This window comes from Lepidochelys kempii, chromosome 5 (genome assembly GCF_965140285.1).
Source record: "Lepidochelys kempii isolate rLepKem1 chromosome 5, rLepKem1.hap1, whole genome shotgun sequence".
NCBI classification, from domain to species: domain Eukaryota; kingdom Metazoa; phylum Chordata; order Testudines; family Cheloniidae; genus Lepidochelys; species Lepidochelys kempii.
In genome coordinates this window covers 129,806,181-129,813,608 of record NC_136384.1, presented here as the reverse complement: position 1 = coordinate 129,813,608, position 7,428 = coordinate 129,806,181, and the positions used below count along the sequence as shown (strand labels likewise).

Here is a 7,428-nt window from a genome sequence, read left to right as displayed (position 1 = left end):
CCTTCCTTCATTATGGATGCCCGTTGATGGTTCTTTGGTGTCGTTAAGTCTCTTCACTCCTTCTTCCTTAACCATCTGGCTATAAAAATGGCCTTCACACTTTATCTTTTCCTGATGCATGCATTCCTCATTCACACAAACCGTCTTTTACAGAGACCTTTGAGAATATAAAGAGTATCAGTTTATATTGAGCAAAAGACATTGTAAATTAAACCTTTCTCTAATCTCAACATGGACACAATACAAGATCCTGTCTCTTAGGCCTGGTCTACACTATGAGTTTATGTCGGATTTAGTAGCGTTAAATCGAATTAACCCTGCACCAATCCACACAACAAAGCCATTTTTTTCAACATAAAGGGCTCTTAAAACCAATTTCTATACTTATCCCCAATGAGGGGATTAGCACTGAAATCGACATCGCCGTTTTGAATTAGGGTTACTGTGGACGCAATTCAAAGGTATTGGCCTCTGGGAGCTATCCCACAGTGCATCATTGTGACTGCTCTGGACAGCACTCTGAATTTGGATGCACTGGCTAGGTGTACAGGAAAAGCCCCAGGAACTTTTGAATCTCATTTTCTGTTTGGCCAGGCGAGCTCATCAGCACAGGTGACCATGCAGTCCCAGAATCGAAAAAGAGCTCCAGCATGGACCGAATGGGAGGTACTGGATCTGATCGCTGTATGGGGAGAGGAATCCGTGCCATCAGAACTACGTTCCAAAAGACGAAATGCCAAAACATCTCTGAGGCCATAAGGGACAGAGGCTACAGCAGGGACGCAACACAGTGCCACGTGAAACTTAAGGCGCTCAGACAAGCATACCAGAAAACCAAAGAATCAAACAGACGCTCTGGGACAGAGCCCCAGACATGCCGCTTCTACGCTGAGCTGCATGCAATTCTGGGGGGGTCCACCACCACTACCCCACCCCTGTCCGTGGACTCTGATGATGGGGTATTCTTCGCCACGCCTGAGGATTTTGCGGACAGGGAAGATGAGGAGGAGGTCAACGACGAGCTTGAGGACAGCACACAGCACACCGTTCTCCCCGACAGCCAGGATCTTTTTATCACCCTGACTGAAATACCCTCCCAACCCAATGAAGCCAGAGAAGGGACCTCTGGTGAGTGTACCTTTTAAAATATAATACATGTTATAAAAGCAAGTGTTTTTTAATGATTAAGTAGCCCTGAGGACTTGGGATGCATTCGTGGCCAGTACAGCCACTGGAAAAGTCTGTTAACGTGCCTGGGGATGGAGCAGAAATCCTCCAGGGACATCTCCATGAAGCTCTCCTGGAGGTACTCTAAAAGCCTTTGCAGAAGGTTTCTGGGGAGAGTAGCCTTATTCCATCCTCCATGGTAGGACACTTTACCATGCCATGCCAGTAGCAAGTAATCCGGTATCATTGCATGACAAAGCCTGGCAGTGCATGGTCTCAGTGTTTGCTGGCATTCAAGCAATATCCATTGTTTATCTCCCTGTGTTATCCTCAGGAGAGTGATATCGTTCATGGTAACCTGGTTGAAATAGGGGAATTTAATTAAGGAGATATTCAGAGGTGGCTGTTCCTACTGGGCTGTTTGCCTGTGGCTGAAAAGAAATCCTCTCCACAGTTAGCCCCGTGGTGGGAGGCGGGGGCAATTGGCACTGAGCCGTTTGCGTTTGGCTAGCAGGGATCTTCCCTGATACCAGCCACGTGGTGGGGTGAGGGGTAAAGCAATCATTCCAGAGAATTGGATGGGGGAAGAGAAGTTAGTTTGGTTTCTGCTGCTGCACGTTAACAGGAAAACCGCAGCACTAAATGGCCAACTCAATGGGCTTTGCTTGGTACGGGAGAGGAGGGTGCTGCTGTTGCCAAGGTTGCAGTAGCTGAAAGACTATGGCTTACCATGGCCGCCTGCAAGCCAAGTTCTGTTGCCCGGCACTGCATGTGTGATCTCTAACACCAAAGCCGCAGGCACTCAATATAAGATGCAAAATGCAACCTTGTACCAAAATCACATGTGCTATGTAATGTGAATAGTGTTGTTCATCGTGAAAGAGTATAGCCATTGTTCTGTAAAATGTATCTTTTTAAATACTTCACTCCCTTTTTTGTCTCCAGCAGCTGCAAATGTTTCAAGCCTCCCTCCTCCGTCCCAAAGGCTATCTCAGATAAGGCAGCGAAAAAAACGCACAAGTGATTAAATGTTCTCTGAGCTCATGCAGTCGTCCGGCACTGACAGAGCTCAGCAGAATGTGTGAAGGGACACAATAGCAGAGTACAGGAAAGCGGCCAATTAACGTGAGGAGAGGTGGTGGCAGGAAGATCAGAGGAGGCGGGATGCAACGCTGGGGCTACTGCGGGATCAAACGGACACGTTCTGGCGTCTGGTGGAGGTTCATGAATGGCAGCAGGATCACAGACTGCCACTGCAGCCCCTGTTTAACCACCCTCCATCCTTCCCAAGTTCCATAGCCTCCTCACCCAGACGCCCAAGAACACGGGGAGGGGGAGGCTCCGGGCACCCAACCACTCCACCCCAGTGGACAGCCCAAGCAACAGAAGGCTGTCATTCAACAAGTTTTAAAGTGGCCTTTTCCTTCCCTCCTACCCTCCTCCCACACCCAAACTGGGCTACCTTGTGAGTTATCTCCCTATTTTTATAATCAAGTAATAAAGAATACATGTTTTTTAAACAATAGTGACTTTATTTCCTTTGCAAGCAAGCTGTGATCAAAGGGGGGAGGGTAGGTGGCTTACAGGGAATTTAGAGGCAACCAAGGTGACGGGTTTGAATCAAGGAGAAACAAACAGAAGTGTCACACAGTACCCTGGCCAGTCATGAAACTGGTTTTCAAAGCTTCTCTCATGCGCAGCGCTTCCTGCTGTGCTCTTCTAACCACCCCAGTGTCTGGCTGCGCATATTCAGCGGCCAGGTGATTTGCATCCACCTCTCACCCAGTCATAAATGTCTCCCCCTTACTTTCACAGAGATTGTGGAGCACACAGCAAGCAGCAATAACAATGGGAATATTGGTTTCGCTGACATATGAGCGAGTCAGTAAACTGCGCCAGCGACCCTTTAAATGTCCAAATGCACACTCTACCACCATTCTGCACTTGCTCAGCCTATAGTTGAACAGCTCCTTACTACTGTCCAGGATGCCTGTGTACAGCTTCATAAGCCAGGGCATTAAGGGGTAGGCTGGGTCCCCAAAGATAACAATAGGCATTTCAAAATCCCCAACAGTTATTTTCTGGTCTGGGAAGTAAATCCCTTCCTGCAGCTGTTTAAACAGACAAGAGTTCCTGAAGACGCAAGCCTCATGAATCTTTCCCGGCCATCCCACGTTGATGTTGGTGAAACGTCCCTTGTTATCTACCGGTGCTTACCGCACCACTGAAAAGTACCCCTTGCGGTTTATGTACTGGCTGCCCTGGTGGTCCAGTCCCAAGATGGGGATATGGGTTCCGTCTATAGCCCCACCACAGTTAGGGAATCCCATTGCAGCAAAGCCATCTAGTATGACCTGCACATTTCCCAGAGTCACTACCTTTGATAGCAGCAGCTCAACGATTGCATTGGCTACTTGCATCACAGCAACCCCCACAGTAGATTTGCCCACTCCAAATTGATTACCAACTGACCGGTAGCTGTCTGGCATTGCAAGCTTCCACAGGGCTATCGCCACTCGCTTGTGAACTATGAGGGCTGCTCTCATCTTGGTATTCTTGCACTTCAGGGCAGGGGAAAGCAAGTCACAAAGTTCCATGAAAGTGCCCTTACACATAACCACCCGTGACAAATTTTTGGCTCCATCAGGCATTGGGAGCTCAGCCGAGCATTCCAGTGGGCAGCTGGGACTGCGGGAACAGTGCACTGCTCGGAATGTCGATGCTTGCCACGGTACTGTGGATGCTCACCGCCGAATTACTGTGCTTAGTGTGGACGCATGCACTCGACTTTATACAATCTGTTCCCAAAAATCGACTTCTGTAAAATCAGAGTACTTTCGTAGTGTAGACATGACCTTACTTACTAAACCTTAAAACAAAGAAATGTATATTTAACTAGAGTGCCTAATTTGTAATACATATAGGAAACCATAATAGACATTATAACTTATCCTAAAACAAAAGTGTGACCATAATCAGTCATAAGGATTGTTCTGGTCTGTCCTTGCCTTAACATCAGTACAGACACTGGCAGTCTGTCAGATGCATTTCTACCAATGTCCCAGAGGGTCATTCCTTTCTGCTATTCAAAAAGGGTGGCTGGCAGGACAAAATCAAATCATACATTAATTCTCGTAGTACAATTATAAAATCCTGCTCTTACACTGGGGCCATACAGACCTATAGCCATCACAACTTACAGTGTGTCCACTGATTTTCTTCTTCTGTTCCTTGCCATCTTCCCCTCCACACTTCTCATTCCTTCTGAACCTCAGGCTACAGCTGGGTTTGTTTTCCCTCTGACAATTTCCTGCCCTTCTGTGTCTCTTCTCTCTGTCCCATCTAAACCCCTTCCCTCAGCTTCACTTGAGTTTTCTCCTCTTCCCTCCTGGGATCTCTCTGACTGGGCTCATCCAAGTCTCTGTTCCCCATTACAGTCTAATTCCCTCTCCTTCCTTGGGTCTCTTTCCCCTTCCATCACCCACTTCTCTGCTCTACCTTCAGGCAGGGGGGTTCCACCTCACCCCCTCTTAGAATAGGCCTCTAGTATGGTTCTCCCCCTTGCAGGGTATCTCCACCACTTATCTCGTCACTCTGCTTCAGGCAGTGCTCTCCCTCTCCTTCTCACACCTTCTCCCTGGGGGAAATCCTTTCAGTTGCTTTCTCCTTCCCTCTTCCTAGACCCCTTCCTATGTGACATTGGGCATGTCCCTTAGCCCATGTGTGCCTCAGTGCCCCATCTGTACAATGGGGATAACCATCCTGCCTTACCTCACAGAGGTGTTGGGAGGATAAATACATTAAAGACTGTGAAGCGCTTTGAGATCTGCTGAAGAAGAGCACTGTATAAGAGCTAGGCATTCATGTCAGGAGACTCCTCCCATAGTCACAGCCTCTAGCTCTCCCTCAAGGGGTCTTTTATCTGGCTGCCCTTCTGCCTCTGTTGTTGTTGGGGAGTTGTGTTATTCCTCCCTTTTCTTCCTTGTTTTTGGGTTGGAGTAGTAGATCAGTAGGGGTTGCAGTGCCACCAATTCTCACAGTTTTACTGCCGGTCACAATATCTGATGTCCAAGTCTATACATGATCTCATGGTTCCCACCTTCCCGCTCACAAATTTTCCCTTTTTCAGAATGGCCACCAACTCCCATTGCTTTGAATGGGGCTAAAGTCAAGCTGCCCACCATTCCCTACAGTCATTACCCCCTGCTGTTTCCAGTCAGACTAAAGCCAGGCCCTCCCTAAGGAAGATGGCTGCCACTCTGCGGCGAAGGGAGTGAAGAGGAAACTCTGAGCAGACAGGAGTAATGTGGGGAGCAGGAGAGAAGCTGGGGGTGCCAGGGACTGTGAAGGCAGGAAAGAGGCTGAAGGGGTTACATGGGAATAGGGGCAAGAGGGAAAACATGAGAAAAGAATGGAAAGGGGAAAATGAGGGAAAAGGCGTGGGTCCGTAAATGCAGGGAGAGGTGATTGTTTACAGCTCCCTTCCTGGGGATTCAATTGTTGGCCCATGGCTCTGACAGTAACAGGAGAGGGGAGGAAAGGGTCAGCATTAGGGCTGGGAGATAGTGTACTTTATAGTGGATTTAGGACAGAGAGTGGAGAATAAGAAAGCAAGAAAAGAGGCATCCCCTGCCAAGGTCCTGTGCCCCTGAAAAGAGAGGACAGTATGTACGAGCCCATCCACACGCATATGCTGCCAGTCCCTCAAAGGCAGGTTTTAGCCACTGGAGGCAGTGCCAGCAACGTCCTCACCGCTTCCAGCTGGGCCAACCCAGGCAAATCAGGGTGGGGGTAGGGAACAGCAGTGGGAGGAGATGATTCACAGGGGTCCATGGGTGGAGCAGAGTCCAGCCAATCACACCAAGTAGGTGAGCTGACCAACTCCACCTCCAGCCCATTTGGAGCTCCCTGGCAATCGGGGAAGGCTCGCCTGCATGCGGAACCAATGGCCAGCAGTGAGTGGGGGACAGCCGCCCGTATGTAGGCCGTGACAAGGTCCAGCCCTTGGAGGGGATTAGCATGGGTACTGTGGGGGTCTCCATGCTCATCTGCTGCTGCTCGGTGCACAGGGCAGTTCCGCAGATGCCAGGGCAGGGACACATCGCTGTTGCCCCTGGTCCTGTGGACACTCACTCCTCTAAGTTCTCAAAAGGTAAGTTGCCCATGCACAGAGAAGCCAGTCCTGGCTGCCTCACAGAGCATCCAGGTTCCCCTCAAGCCTTCCCCTTGAGAGATAGAGGCTCCCATGGGAATGGGAAGCGGCTGCCCTCTAGTGGCATGCAGCACTCCTGGGATACCACACAGGTACCAGGGATGTATAAGCCCACTAGGGTCACCAGATGGCCCAATAAAATCGGGACTGTCCCAATATTTAGTTGTTTGTCCCACGTCCCGACCGATGTACGGGATGCCATTTGTCCTGATATTTTGCTTTGGTGGCACTCCAGCTTTTTTTTTTTTTTGTGCTGGGGGCAGCAAAAAACCTAGAGCCGGCCCTGGTATGTGGGGGTGGGGGAGTGAGCCTGTGGCCGCCCCTGCATGTGTCCCGATATTTTGTTCTTGTCATCTGGTCACCCTAAAGCCCACAGATCTTAAAGGGGGCTCAGTTGAATCATAGAATATCAGAGTTGGAAGGGACCTCAGGAGGTCACCTTGTCCAACCCCCTGCTCAAAACAGGACCAATCCCCAGTTAAATCATCCCAGCCAGGGCTTTGTCAAGCCTGACCTTAAAAACTTCTAGGGAAGGAGGTTCCACCACCTCCCTAGGTAACGCATTCCAGTGTTTCACCACCCTCGTCGTGAAAAAGTTTTTCCTAATATCCAACCTAAATCTCCCCCACTGCAACTTGAGACCATTACTCCTTGTCCTGTCATCCGCTACTACTGAGAACAGTCTAGATCCATCCTCTTTGGAACCCCCTTTCAGGTAGTTGAAAGCAACTATCAAATCTCCCCTCATTCTTCTCTTCTGCAGACTAGACAATCCCAGTTCCCTCAGCCTCTCCTCGTAAGTCATGTGTTGCGAACCAGTCAGTTGCGAACCAGCTGAGCAGCGAACAGCAAAGCAGCTAACAAAAGGAGTTGGCCTGGGAGTTCGCCTGGGGAGAACCCACTGAGGCCTACATCTTGCCGGATTCTCTGAGTAATTACTACAACTCCTAAGGAAGCTCGTAGAAGGAAGGTAATATGGATGGGGGGTGTTCAGCTGTTGTGACCTGCACTGGATGTGCTATGTTTGTCTTTCTTCCACAGGACAGATG

General features: G+C 49.4%; 1 long non-coding RNA gene across 1 annotated transcript; it reads left to right on the top strand.

Annotated features, from left to right (window-relative positions):
• Nucleotides 1–1,022: 1,022 nt before the first annotated feature.
• LOC140912151 (uncharacterized) lies at nucleotides 1,023–2,690 on the top strand. The gene is made up of 2 exons (XR_012159232.1): nucleotides 1,023–1,128; nucleotides 2,113–2,690. It is a non-coding gene; the product is annotated as an uncharacterized LOC140912151 (long non-coding RNA).
• Nucleotides 2,691–7,428: the final 4,738 nt, after the last annotated feature.